This window comes from Pinus tabuliformis, chromosome 2_1 (genome assembly GCF_031772625.1).
Source record: "Pinus tabuliformis cultivar Carrire ecotype Pingquan chromosome 2_1, CPIR1, whole genome shotgun sequence".
Classification (NCBI taxonomy): Eukaryota; Viridiplantae; Streptophyta; class Pinopsida; order Pinales; family Pinaceae; genus Pinus; species Pinus tabuliformis.
Window position 1 is genome coordinate 139377059 of NC_142299.1, and position 15695 is coordinate 139392753.

General features: G+C 36.0%; 1 pseudogene; it reads right to left on the minus strand.

The window, feature by feature from the left end:
- Positions 1-3852: 3852 nt before the first annotated feature.
- LOC149199164 (lycopene beta cyclase, chloroplastic-like) lies at positions 3853-11349 on the minus strand (annotated as a pseudogene).
- Between the last annotated feature and the right edge of the window lie 4346 nt (positions 11350-15695).

Genomic DNA, 15695 nt, shown 5'->3' on the forward strand with positions numbered 1-15695 from the left:
GCGAGATTTCCTGCCTGCTCTTTTGGAAGGTCGCTCGAAGGTTTCGTCCTCTGAAGAACCTGAGCTTTCTTCTGGCTTTTTCCTTGTTACATCAGCATATGAGGGGTTGGAGGGACTACCTTGCGTGGGCTCGACCTGTATAGCTTCTTCTCCCTCTTTGATGGGGGGTGGGGCTGCTATATGTTCCAGATTTTCTTGAGTCGAACTTGCAGGGATGGTCTGGGTTTTTTCTGCGCCATTCGGGGTTACATCCTTTTCTTGATTGGGCTTGAAGCTGCTTGGAGCTCCGAACAAGTTACCTTTGCCATTTCCTTTTTTTTGTCGGGCAGTTTTTTGGACTACAGTCCACTGATCCTCATTTGTTTTGTCTGCCTGCTCCTCGATCTTTTTCTTGCAGTTCTTTGCGAAATGACCATGTTCATGACAGTATCTGCATTTGAAAGGGAGCTGTTCGTAATCCAGTTCTTGAACGTGGGTCCACCCGGCCACTGAAAGCTTTATTGCTTCAGGCAAACCCTCTTCAAGATCGACTTCTACACAGATTCGGGTGCATGAGTACTGATCTTTTCTTACAGCTTGATCTATGTATTTTCCTAATGCATTACCTATGATATGAAGAGTTTTTTGGTTCCAGCAGTGTAGAGGCAGATGGGGAAGTCGCACCCAAACAGGAACTGCAGAGGGGACGTCCTAGGAGGGATCAAAATCCGGGGACCATTTATTTAGATACAGACCCTGTTGTCCCATAAAATAAGGGCCATTTCTGAAGATTAGGCTTCTATCATCCGAGTTCTCGAAGACGAATACAAAGAATCCTTTGCCCACAAAGTAGCTTTTAACCCCTTCTTTGATCAAGGGAGACCAGTTTCTTTGTGTCCAGTCCTCCACCGACTTGGGGGAAGGCCAGAGTCCCGTGAACTGGCCTATCAACCCTCTCTCAGCTAGATTCATGGCAGCTTTGCATGTTTCTTCTTCAGGAAGGGCAACCGTGGGGATAGAGTCTAGCTTCTTGACGAATTTCTGCTGGCTAGCAGAGGGAGGGCGTTTCGAGCTGGCAGCTATCATGGCTTTGAACGCGGAGACCTCCGGAGGAAGGGTGTGGGGCGGGGGGCAGAGCCCCCGCTGGACTCCATGAGGAAGGCACTGCAGGGCTGTGCGAAGGGGCGCAGCAGCCGCAGGGCCACGCAGGCAGGCACCCGAGAGCTCAAATCGCTGCGCGTCAGTCACCCAAGGAAGAGGCAGAGCCCTCCAAAGAAGATCCAGAGAGCCGAAGCTGGCCGGCGGCCAGGACCAGCAGCAGGGGGCGGCTAGGTCTCAGGAGCGCGAGAAAATAAAATTCGGCACCAAAATATTAATTTCTTTTTTGGGAGGTAAGCACCCATGGGAGATTTGAACCAGTGACCTATCACAAGGAGTGTCTTAATAGTGCACCCATTCACCATCAATCCAAAGCCCCATGGACATCCAATGCACTTGAACTTTGTCAATCAAACAACTTAAATATATTAGTAACCAATCAAATAACTTAAATATATGATTCTTAAAAATATCTATTGGATTTCGACAAAATTAAAGGGAAAAATGATTATTTTATCTATTAGTTAGGTTACACTATTAATATATGGTCAACAATAAAAAAAATCTTTTACATTTTAGATTTGTGTCTAATTATACATTACATAAATGAAGGTAGTTGTGACTTGTAAATTCTTGTTGGTTGACCTGAACAATTAATTGACCAACTAAACTACCTCATTGACAACATCTTTGGTTGAGTTACTCTATGACATTGAACCTTAGCTCCTCAATCTAGTCAATTAGTCTCTATAAGGCCCCTCCCACATACATTGAACTTAATAATTACATTATCATCATCTTATTCTATTGGTTATTCCCAAACCGTTAAACATTGTAAATGTTTATTACATTTAGAATTGCCAATATGAAAAATGTTAATGTACAAGGAAATGTAACTATAAAATACAAAGAATTAAGGAATTTGGGATTTATGACTATAGCATTATTAATTGCAAACATGAAATCTTACTAGTATTGGGATGTGAAATTATCAATTCCAACTAAAATTTAATAGCTCCCAAATATTTGAAAGCTTATATCTCATTTATTTTAGTGATGTGGGAAAGAAAAATAATAAAGTTTCATTGATTTCAACAATAAAATGACAAACTAATATGCATATATTTGAAAACCAAGATGATGCAAAATATAGTGGAAATTGACTCAATAAATATTATGGAAAATAATATTAAATTACATCTCAAAATGTTGTAAAAATGTTTTCTATTATTAAAAAAACACTTATCTCTTTTTGTTTGGCTATGTGTGATATTTTTTACTTAGAAAACATATCTGTTTCCATGTTTTGTTGTTAACTATTAAAATATATATCTGAATTATTAATATAACTAGGATATCCTTGTACAAGATTAAAATTGAATTTTATTACATAAATCTGGAGAAAACAAAATTAAAAATATACAATAACATTAATCTACTATTAAAAAAAATATTAAAAAAAAAATATGACAATATGACATTAAAAAAAATTGAGAAATCACACCATATCATATAGATACAACTTTCTAAACTCTCACATTCTTTTATAATTTAATATTTACATATAATAAATACATTTTCCAAAGAATAATCATAACTAATTAGTTTAATTGAAATCATTAAACTTTATTTCCAAATCAATCCCTCCTTATAGGCTTCCCTGAGTGATTGTAGGAACTAATATTTCCCATACATCCCACTTTGGCCATTAGACGCAGAAAATGTTGCTTAAAATATACATTTATTTTTAAATTCATACTGAAAATGTTTAGATTTAAATTTAAATTGCACAGGGTCAAAAATTTCACAAATTACATTATGGGCAACTTCCATAAATATTTTCAAATTTAAATTGCACCGGGTCAAAAATTTCACGAATGACATTATAAACAACGTCCATAAATATTTTCAAATACAAAAATTATAATAAGATAACGAGGAAAACACACTATGAGAGTATTCTAAAAATGTTTTTTAAAATATACATTTATTTTTAAATACATAGCGAAGACGTTTAAATTTAAATTCCACAAAGCACAATTTCCGCAAATTACACTATGGGCAAGGTCCATAAATTGTTTTCAAATACAGAATTTATATTGAGATAACCAGAAACATACTCACAATTAGAATACTCTTTAAGGGATGCAGAGCCGTATTCTGCTGTAACACGAAGCTCAATATTTTTCATTTCTGAAAGTAAAAGTATGCAAAACTCAGACTAAAACACGGACAATGAAATTCTACAAATTTTACCAAAGATTTTGAACTCTGCATACACAACGAAGGAATTGTGCAATTTAAACTTCCATTGTCTTCGGTTTCTTCAGCTCGGGAGGGAAAGCTTAGGAACGCTTACTGTCAACAATCCATCCTGACATACGGCCTCAAGCTTAGAGTCAGCGGGCTCCTTCCCCACCTTGCACTCCATGCGAATGTATTTCACTTCCGCTCGCAACTGATGTTCAGAATGTTCTGTTCCTCCACTTGAACCTTAGCAGGAAACAACAACACACATCACAACAAAGCCTTAGCAAATGGCTTTGTTGCTGAAACTGATCTTTCTTACAAAATCCCCTGTTTTGTTTCAGGTAACTTCAAAACAAATGTAATTAGATACTAATACAATTAACCAAATAAACAATGGAACCTTGTTCTTCAAGATTAAATGCAGTTAAAAAATGGAGAGCAGTGACTATTTCAACACAAAATTACTGTTCAGATTACAATCTGCAGGAGCAACTAAAGCCACCATCTCGGTTGCTCCATGCACTATTTGTATCGTTATATTATACTTTACGTACCAGATTTCCAGTGTAAACTAACATAAAGAAACTCGCTAATCTGCCTACTGTTTCGGCTTATGCTGCGAAGCAGTTGGCATTTTTGACGAGATATAACTAGAGCCCTTTGCTGATCGAGCCAAATCATCCTATTCCCTCTCCCTCACCAAATTATTAATCATCTTTAATAGAGGTAAAGCACCCTTTGTCATGATCTCTATCCTGGATATGTTCGAGTCATGGGCAAAGAAAGCCAGCCCGAAGACAGCAAGGTCAGGGAGAAACAACCTCGAGGACAGAAAACCATGCCAATAATAGGGTTCCAAGTCAAAGAAGACATTGAAGACATTGAAGAATCTCCTCGTCCCTTCCAAATCCAACTTCAGCAGAATACCCATTCCAAAGCAGAAGAATTCTCTCTGCCGTCTCCTATCCATGGGCCACAGATCCTTCCAAACCTCGGCCGATAGCTCGTCTCCAGTAATTCTTTTTCCAGACCCAAGACATTTAACAATTGAGCTGGCTAAAACCGGAGCTGCAGCCAAAGTTCTCGCCAGCATGTATCCAGTTGATGGATGCACCATTCCTGCAGTTCCTCCTATTCCCAATATTCTTTGAGGAATCACAGGCAATGGACCTCCCAGGGGGTAACACATATCTCATCCTCTTCTATGCTCTTCACCTGAATCCGCAGATGCTTCAATCTAGCCACCATCCTTTTCTGGATCTCCTCCACAGAAACACCAGGCCTTGCAACAAGAGATGTCTCCTCCAAGAAAATTCTAGTAGGTGAGAAGGGCATTGCATATAAAAAATAGGAATCTTCTTCTTGTTGCTCCTGAGCACCGCTTTATTGCTAAGATGAGAATCTCTGCAGTCTATAAAGACCATTTTGTCCACATCAAATTGTTGGGAATTTTTCTGGTAAAATTCCAAAAACAAATTACCTGAACACAGAGACAATGCTCTGTTTTTCTCCAGGACCTTAACACAGGGAAGCTATAACTGATTTCTAAGAACAGAGTATTACATACACCCACAAAAGCTTTGTATTCATTAAAATAAGATTCCTGATACAAAATTCATCCTCTTTCTCTCAGAGGGATTCACAAAAAAAACATTTCAACAACAAAAACATTACTTTGTCTCCTTTTACATTCACGGCTGTAAAAACAAAACTTTTACATATACAGCTGAAAAAAATCTCATTATGCGCTCTGCATATTACAAAACCTCCAGCACTCAAGACATTACATGCCCTGTTTAGTTTCACTTCGTTTTCGCACTGGTGTGCGATCCACAATTTTTCATTACAAAAGGTCAACGCATAACAAAAAACATATATATCGCATACGATACATATGCAACCAAATAAAAAAAAACTTACATGCTTTTACTTACCCATACCTCCGTAAGAAATAAAAACATTAAAATTTAAAATTTCTACCAACCTTTACCTATCATAATAACTTTACATTAATTACTTTTCTGGTCAAAACAAAAACTTCACCCGAACTCCATGGTCAGGCTTGTATGCATCTTTGACTTCAATCGGCGGCGAGATGACTTCATTCCAATCCAATGATCATCGCTCGCCCAAACAGAACGAATGTTACGTCCCGATAGAAAGTTGTTTTGCAGAAAGTGCAATTGACGCGTGGCAGGTTGTAATTGCATCGGGCGCGTTTGGAGGAAAACCAATTTTCGTGAAAAGCGGTCCGATAAAGTCTAGCTGTTTCCGGGAATTAAATGCTGCACGGTTCAACTGTTGCAGCGGTTGAAATTACAGTTTCAACACTCCCCTTTAATTTCAACTGTTGGGTTATCAGTGATACCCAAACACTTCCTCAAAAATTCAAAGCTCTTCTGATCCAATGGCTTTGTCAAAATGTCTGCAACCTAATCTTGAGTCTTGCAATGTTGTAAAACAATTTCTCCATTGTTCACCAATTCCCTGATGTAGTGAAACTTTGTATCAATGTGCTTCGTTCTCTTATGAAACACTGAATTCTTGGATAATGCAATAGCTGAGCTATTGTCACAAAAATTCACCGTTCCTTTTGCCTGTTCTTGGCCTAAGCTCCTTAACATTCTTCTCATCCAAACTGCTTGACATGCTGCTGCTGTAGCCGCCACATATTCAGCCTCTGCTGTAGACTGTGCTACAATAGGTTGTTTCTTAGAAGCCCATGAAATGGCTCCTGAACCCATGTGAAATACACAACCGGATGTGCTTTTCCGATCATCTACACTTCCAGCCCAATCACTATCAGTGTACCAATTAAATCTGAACATTCTGAGATAGTATATAAAATGCCAAACATTTTAGTACCTTTGACATACCTCAGAATTCTTTTTGCTGCCTGCCAATGTGCTTCTTTTGGCCTCTCCATGAATATGGAAATTAGATTAACAACAAACATTATATCCGGCTAGTTGCAGTCAAATACATGAGGCTGCCAACTATGCTCTTATACAAACTAGGATCAAAATCCTTGCTGCTGTCCTCTTTGCTGAATTTTAATCCCATTACTGTGGGAGTGATCGCTGCCTTGTTGTCCTGCATATTAAATCTGCCCAACACTTCATTTACATATCTTGCTTGTGAGATAAAAATCCCATTTTCATTTTGATCTACTTCTATTCCTAAGAAGTATCTCAGCAAACCCATGTCAATCATTTCAAATTCCTTTTTCATGTCTGCTTTGAAATTTTCAATGAGATATTCATCATTACTTGTGAAGATAATATCATCAACATATAACACAACAATTATTATTTTACCATCTCTTTCTTTGATGTAGAAGGTGGGTTTTCCCTCACATTTTTTAAATCCATTTTCCACTAGATAGGAATCTATCCTACTGTACCATGCTCTTGGTGCTTGCTTCAACCCATAAAGAGCTTTGTTCAACTTGCACACTTTGTGCTCTTGGCCTTTCTTTTCATAGCCTAGAGGTTGTTTAATGTAAACCTCTTCCATTAACACTCCATTTAGGAATGCTAACTTCACATCCATTTGGTAAACTTTCCACTTGTTTTGAGCTGCTATGGACAACATTGCTCTCACTGTTTCCATTCTTGCAATCGCTGCGAAAATCTCCTCATAATCTCTCCCATACTGCTGCTTGTATCCTTTGACAACCAGCCTTGCCTTGTGTCTTTCTATTTTGCCTTCAGCATTACTCTTGGTCTTGTAAACCCATTTAACTCCGATGACTTCCTTTCCTTTTGGTAATTCAACCAAGTCCCATGTCTTGTTTCTTTCTATGTCATTAATCTCCTCATCCATAGCTTCTATCCATTTCTTATTTTTAATTGCATCTTCGAAGTGAATAGGGTCATCAACATGACAGTATAATGCAAACAAAGAGTTCATACCTTCATCATAAATGTCACTTAAGTTTCTGAATTTTTTACCTCTTTCATTTGGTGTACAAGTGCTTGAAGATGCACTTGAATTTCCTCCTTGTGGTGTGCTTGGAAAAGCACTCTCATTTCTCCTCAAGGGTGTCTCTTGCTGTCCTTGTGTTGGCGCTGTTTTTTGGGGATGTATTTCAGCCATCTCCTCTTCATCTTCATCATGAGACAAACAGTTTTTAACATTCACTGTTTTCTCTATGCTTCCATCCCAAGCTTCCTCCTCAATGAACTGAATATCTCTGCTCACAAAAAACTTCTTGGTAGATGGGATATACAACTTGTAAGCTTTGGATTCCTCACTGTATCCAATGAAAATACATTTCTCTCCTTTGCTGTCCAACTTCCTCCTTAGCTGATCTGGAATGTGTGCATAGGCCACACATCCAAAAGCTTTCATGTGGGTGACTCCTTGCTTTCCCCCACTCCATGCTTCTTTCGGCACTTTGTTCATCACAGCTTTTGTAGGGCATCTATTCAAAATATATACTGCACAATGTACAGCTTCAGCCCAATAATCATTTGGCAAATGCTTTGCCTTTAACGTACTCCTCGCCATATCCATGATGGTCCTATTCTTTCTTTCAGCTACTCCATTTTGCTGCGGGGTGTACCTAGCTGTAAATTGCTTATGAATTCCATTTTCTCTACAAAACCATAGGAATTCCTTGGAGATATACTCACCTCCTCTGTCAGTTCTTAGAACTTTGATATGCATCCCGCTTTGATTTTCTACAAGCGCTTTGAAATTTCGAAATTTTTCAAACACTTCGCTTTTGTTCTTCAGGAAATAAGCCCAAGTCTTTCTTGTAAAATCATCAATGAATGTTAGAAAATATTGGCTGCCTGCTAGTGATGGAGTTTGCATTGGTCCACATAAGTCTGAGTGGACAATCTCTAAGGGTGGCTTTGCCCCTATGCTTTTCCCTGATGGAAAACTTTCTCTGTGTAGTTTCCCCAATATACAACCTTCACAAAGGCTGTCCGGTTTCTCTATCAATGGTAATCCTCTTACCATTCATTTTCTACTCAACAAGTTAAGACCTCCAAAGTTGAGATGTCCAAATCTCAGGTGCCACAACCAATTTTCATCTTTTGGTACACTTTGGAAAGCCTCTTGGGTAACTGCTGCAATTACTTCTTTGTTTTTCAAATCTGCCTTTACTCTGAGAGGGAGCATCCTGTTCCTTGTCATCTTCACTTCAGCAATACATCATTTGCTGGGTGCTCTATCCATGATGGTGCATACATCATTCACAAAGAAAACATGGTAACCCTTTTGAACAAGCTGTCTAATACTCAAGAGGTTACATCTCATTCCAGGAACATAATAGACATCTGCCATGGTTTTCTTTTCACCTTTCTTTGTAAATATTTTTACTTCTCCTTTTCCCATAACAGAAATTTTACTATCAGTTCCAAGTGTGACTTGTGATTTCACATTCTGATCTAAAGTAGAAAACATGGCTATGTTTCCTGTCATATGGTTGCTACAACCAGAATCTAGAAACCATATATCATCACTGTTTGTTTCAGCCATGTTACAAGCTAAGAGCACATTATCTTGGCTAATATTTTCTCTAGTGATATTTGCACTAGATCTATTAGTCATATCATGCTGCTTCTTCCTACATTCATTGGCATAATGCCCATATTTTTTACAATAATAACATTGGACATTGGATTTTTCATACCTTTGTTCTTGAGCATGATGTTGTCCACTTTGTTGACTACTGCCTTGGCCTTGGTCCTAATTTGGATTGTTGCCCCTTCCTTGAGCATTTGCTGGACTGTTCCTTCCACCTATGTTTTGGCTTCTGCCTCTTCCTCTCTTGTTTCCTCTGCCTTGACCTCTTCCTCTTCCAAAGGACATCTGGGTCTTGAAGGCTTGCTCTAGAGATGAGTTTTCATTTCTACTCAACCTCTGCTCATGTGTTATCAGTGATGCATGAAGTTCATCAACTGAAAAGTTTGTGAGATCCTTTGTCTCTTCTATGGTGGTGACAATCACATCAAACTTTGAGGGTAGGACCCTCAATATTTTCTCCACAATCCTCCTTTCTTCAAGAGTTTCTCCATGAGATCTTATTTGTGTGACCAGACCAATTACATGTGTGAAGAATGAGTCAATATTGTCTGACTCCTTCATGCACAGATTCTCAAAATCTTTCCTCAGCAACTGTAGTTTTGCAGTCTTCACTTTCTCCATGCCTTGATAGGCTGTCTTGAGAGTTTGCCATGCTTCTTTGGATGTCTTAGTTGCTGCTATCCTTGGAAACACACTCTGGTCCACTGCTTGATACAAAAATACAAGGGCTTTTGAATCCTTCTTCCTATTGCTCTTCAACAGATCCTTCCCTACCTGAGTTAACTTATTAAACTCATTTTCATCTGCTGGTTCTTCAAAACCATCCTCAACTAATTCCCATAAATCTTGTGAGGCAAACATGGCTCTCATGGCTATTGCCTAATAGTCATAGTTTTTCCCATTAAACTATGGGAGCTAAGTATTAAAAATACCCATGCTTGTGCTGGTTCCAGCCATCCTTTCACTCTCTCAGCTATGCTTCAAATATCTGACTGTGTATTTAAAAAAAAAAAAAAAAAACACTGACTGTCTTCAACAACAGCATCACAAAAAAACTTTGAGAAATACCTTGGATTCTTTTGCCTGAGACTTCACTCTGCTGGAGAAGTTGTTGCAGCAAAAAACTCCTTCCTTCAGCTTCTTTGACACCTTCAAAGAGCCTGGACAAGCTCTGATACCACTGTTGGGAATTTTTCTGGTAAAATTCCAAAAACAAATTAACTGAACACAGAGACAATGCTCTGTTTTTCTCTAGGATCTTAACACAGGGAAGCTATAACTGATTTCTGAGAACAGAGTATTACATACACCCACAAAAGCTTTGTATTCATTAAAATAAAATTCCTGATACAAAATTCATCCTCTTTCTCTCAGAGGGATTCACCAAAAAAAACATTTCAACAACAAAAACATTACTCTGTCTCCTCCTGAGATTTTACACTGCTGTGTGTAAAAATCTCTTTTACATTCATTGCTGTAAAAACAAAACTTTTACATATACTGCAGAAAAAAAATCTCATTATGTGCTCTGCATATTACAAAACCTCCAGCACTCTAGACATTACATGCCCTGTTTAGTTTCACTTCGTTTTCACACTGGTGTGCGATCCACGGTTTTTCATTACAAAAGGTCAACGCATAACAAAAAACATATATATCGCATACGATACATATGCAACCAAATAAAAAAAAACTTACATGCTTTTACTTACCCATACCTCCGTAAGAAATAAAAACATTAAAATTTAAAATTTCTACCAACTTTTACCTATCACAATAACTTTACATTAATTACTTTTCTGGTCAAAACAAAAACTTCATGCGAACTCCATGGTCAGGCTTGTATGCATCTTTGACTTCAATCGACGACGAGATGACTTCACTCCAATCCAACGATCATCGTTCACCCAAACAGAATGAATGTTACGTCCCGATAGAAAGTTGTTTTGCAGAAAGTACAATTGATGCGTGGCAGGTTCTAATTGCATCGGGCACGTTTGGAGGAAAACCACTTTTCGTGAAAAGTGGTCCAATAAAGTCTAGCTGTTTTCGGGAATTAAATGTTGCACAGTTCAACTATTGCAGCGGTTGAAATTACAGTTTCAACACAAATGGATGACTATCAACCTCCGCCAAGATCCCATATGCCACCTGATACCCAGGATCATAGGGCTTGTCGTACTCAACCAAATAGCACAAAAATCCCGTGGCATCCAGCACCACAGATGCTTGCATTATAACCCCATCTCTACACGAAACAAGAGTCCGTGAAGCCTCATGGATCACATTTCTAACTTTGGCTTGGTGAAACTGAACACCATTGGATATGCACTTCCTCATCATCTTTGCTTTCAGCAACATTCTGTTGACTCTACCATAGGGCCTGTCTAAAAATTTCTTGGTCTTATCATCTATATAAACAATAGCACCTGACCATGTTGTATCTAGGCAATCTAGGAGGTCCATGGCCTCAAATTCATCCACCCACATGCCATAATTGTTGGGCCAAATGCTCTATGGAGATGGGTCTATGCAACACATCGAAATTCCTTCTTCTGAGACCTGTTGGGCAACAGCAAGCCCTGCCGGGCCACCCCCAACAACCACCAAGTCCACAGGCAACTGCTTGGATGGATCATATTCGGGAAGCTCAAACTCAAGGCTCTCCTTCTTGGCCTCTGGAAAGAGATCTAGCAGGCTGCTTCTTGCTTTCACTACACATGCTGTTTTTCTACTACTGAATAAAACACTACTACTACTTCCACACTTTCCAAGTCTGAAAAGACGAGGAAAAACCCTATGCTGGCTATGTTTGTGTGTATCTTTGGAACGTACCTGAAATGAATTAAATGAATGCAGTCCATTGTGTAATCTGAGAATCATGTCCATAACTTCTTCCTTAGTTGCTTTTAGCTCTGTAACTTGCATAATCTGCCCCCGCATTAAGGTCGGTTAAGCAGAGCATGAGCCATGACGGAGTTGGATGCAGGGCTGGAATTTGACGTTGACGTCCTGCATGACGTATTTCGTGTTCCAAGACGTATTTGACGGCCATTGAAAAATATTCCACGTCAATTTTGACGTGTGTTATATACTTGTAACCTGTCAAAATAACATTTAATTTTAAATTTCAACGGTAAAAATTGATAATACTTCTATAAACAAATGTAATGCCTAGAATTAAGAATAGATTGAAAAAGAGTTTGTAATGCCTAGAATTATGAATGGACTGAACCCATCCAGAAGAGAGTTCAAACTTAGTGGCCTACTGTTTTGGTTTGGAAAGATAAGGACAAAAAGATATAATTTAATTTTACGATGATTGAAGACTTTATCTATTGAATATTTATAAAACAAAATATATAAACTCATAACTGATTAATATTTAGACATATTTATTAAATATTTAAAATTAAAATTTATATAAATTCATATCATTTCATTTTTATTATAAAATATATATATTCTTTTATTTGTATAAAAAATATATGTAATTTTATATTAATTATTTATTTTATATATTACATAGTTATAAAGTAAAATCAATTATTAATTTTTTTATATTGAATATCTAAATCACCACCCTCTCATTTCTACTTTTTCTTTCTATATTAGAGAAAAGATTATTTAACCTTTATGGACTCCTACAACATTGTTGTTGTGCTCCCCTATTGTTCTCTTATTCACCTTTTATTTGTTTAAAGCAAAATTTTCAAAATTAGCCTATCTATATCAGAGAAAAGATTATTTAACCTTCATGGACTCTTGCAACATTGTTGTTGTGCTCCCCTATTGTTTTCCTATTTACCTTTCCTTTGTTTAAAGCAAAATTTTCACAATTAGTGTGTTTAACATAACCATTTTATTTAGCTTTTCACAAGGCTTCATGTTGAAATAAGCCTTGATTCGTTTAGCTAATTTAGGAAAAAACAAAGTACTCTCGGAAGGAGATTAATGAATTTTGAAATGTAAAAAGTAGTTGAAAAAGAGTTTTTGATAAGGGGAGGTTGATATTCATAAATTTGCTTAAAACGTGGAGATTAATGAAGGTTGAAATGAAAAAAGTAGTTGAAAGACAGTTTTTTGATAAAGAGAGGTTGACACTCACAAATTTGCTTAAAACGTAAAATGAGAGGCATGAAAAATAAGGTTGAAATGCAAAAAGTAGCTAAAAGAGATTTTTTTGATAAAGAGAAGTCGACACTCACAAATTTGCTTAAAACGTAAAATGAAAAGTGTGAAAAATACTAAAATGTCATCAAATTTTCATTTGACGGGCAGCCAGAATTTGAAATTCCATGCCTTCAAATTCGATGCCTCATACTAAAATGTCATCAAATTTTCATTTGACGGGCAGCCAGAATTTGAAATTCCATGCCTTCAAATTCGATGCCTCATACCTTGTGATCCTCTTCTCGATATTTACAAAAATAAAAATAATATTTTTTATGTTTATATTTTTCCATTTTTTATTTCAAATATTAAAAATATAAACTTAACTTCAATTAACAAGTAGATGTTTTTTATAGTTAAAAAATTTGTGTTTAAAACACTAATATTATACGTTAATATTATGAGTTAGTAATCATTAAATTAAATTTATTTTGATATATATTTTTTATTAAATTTAAAATATTCGATCTTTCTCTTCTCTTCGATTCTTAAATATTTAATTCATTTTCATATCATTATTTTCAACCTCATCTTAAGATACAAATACAATATATTCATGAGATGAAAAAGAATGTGAAAATTTATAATATGAAAAAGAATGTAAAAATGTATTTTATGATGTTATAGAATTAACAAAAAGTGAAGTATGATTTTAATACTAATAATCACAATTATAATATATAAAATAAGTGGAAATAAATTATAATATATGAAATAAGTGGAAATAAATTGTGTTGTGAGCTATGAATGGAATAAAAGGAGATTTCTAAATCTCCTCTTGTAAATTTATACGTGACATTCATATATTTAATTTAATTATGATGAGTGATTGTAAATATGAGATATGAAAAAAGTGAAAGATATTTTTTAAACATAAATTTTTGAAATTTTTTTATTGGATTTATATTTCATAAAGATTTCAATACATATTTTTATATTTTATTTTATTTTATTCATATTTTACAATATTATTTTTTTCAAATTTTTTTTATTTTATTCCATTCATACTTCATATTTATGAATTTCTCAACTTCTTTTTATATCATTATAATTAATTATCACTTTTTAGGCATAGAGTTGCTTTACAGTGTAGGTGTAATGTAAGTATGTAAACAACTATAAATGCCGTCTCAATAAAAGAATAATAAAAAATTAAAACATGTTAAGATGGGTGTAAATATTTAAATGTGGACTCAGTTTAAAATAAAAAATTAAAAGTAATAAACAAAAAATTAAAAGTAATATCAACCGAGGATGAGTGTAAACATTTAAAAGTTGGCTCAATTCATAATAAAAAGTTAAAAAAAAAAAATCAATTTGTTATATTTTGATTTTGTTATTGACTTGTGAATAGGCTTTGTTACAATACCATGGCTTATCAATACCACATGCCCAAAAAACATAACATATTTCACAATCAAAATATTTTATAACAATATGACAAGATTCTTAACTATGGATATTGACCTCCACTTTACCATGGATATTATTAACTTGTAAATAGGCTTTGTTACAATACCATGGGCCAATATTGTGGCTTATCAATACCACATGCCCAAAAACCATAACTTATTTCACAATCAAAATATTTTGTAAATATATATATATATATATATATATATTTTTTTTTTTTTTATTAGTCTAAGAGGTAAAATGTTATAATTAATTTTGAGATATATCTAAACCCTCTATCCTCATGAATATACTACAAATATTCTCATAGAAATTAAATCAGGTTTTAATAAAATTAAAAGTGAGAATATTTTTATATATAAAGATGTGAAATTTATATAATATAGATAATATTGTTGAATTTAGGCTTCTGTGACAAACGCATGCCGAAAAATCTTCTCAAAAAATAAATAATATTATTAAGAACTATCATAACTCCATCTTAACTAGGGATCCAAGCGACGAGAGCAAGGAGAATGACTAACAATAATAGAGGAAATATAGTGCATGATTTTTTTAGGTTTTTCATTATTGTATTTTCTTTGATATGATTGATCCAAAATATAGGTTTAATATTTTACAACCAAAGTGAGTTTTTTTTTTTAATTTAGATAATTTCTTAAATACAATACAATGAGATCAAATTTAAGAGAGAGAGCGCGAGAGGGAGTGAGAGAGAGAGGGAGGGAGATAGTGATAGAGTTGGACAGCATAGAGAGTGATAGGGGGAGAGAGAGAGGGAGAGAGAGAGAGGAAGGAAGAGAGAGGAGGTGAGAGAGAGAGAAGGAGAGAGGGAGAGAGATGGAGCTGGAGGGGGGAGAGGAAGGGAAGAACAAACACAGAGAGAAATAGAGGTGGAGAGAGAGAGGGAGTAACAAGGGAGAGATGGAGAGACAGCGAGGGAGATAGGAGAGGATGGAAGAGAGAGAAGAGGTAGGGGAGAGATAGGGAGACAATGGAAAGAGAGAGAGAGAGGGAGACAAAAAGATTGAGGGGAGAGAGAGAACAAGAGAGGGAGGGTGATAGTGATAGAGTTGGAGGGAGGAGAGAGGGAGAGAGAGTGATGAGGGGAGATACATAGGGATGTGGGAGAGAAGGGAGAGAGTGGAAGGAAGAAAGAGAGGACTCAAGAGAGATAAGGAGAGAGAGAGGAAGATAGAGAGATGGACATGGGGGGGGGGGAGAAGAAAGACAGAGAGACA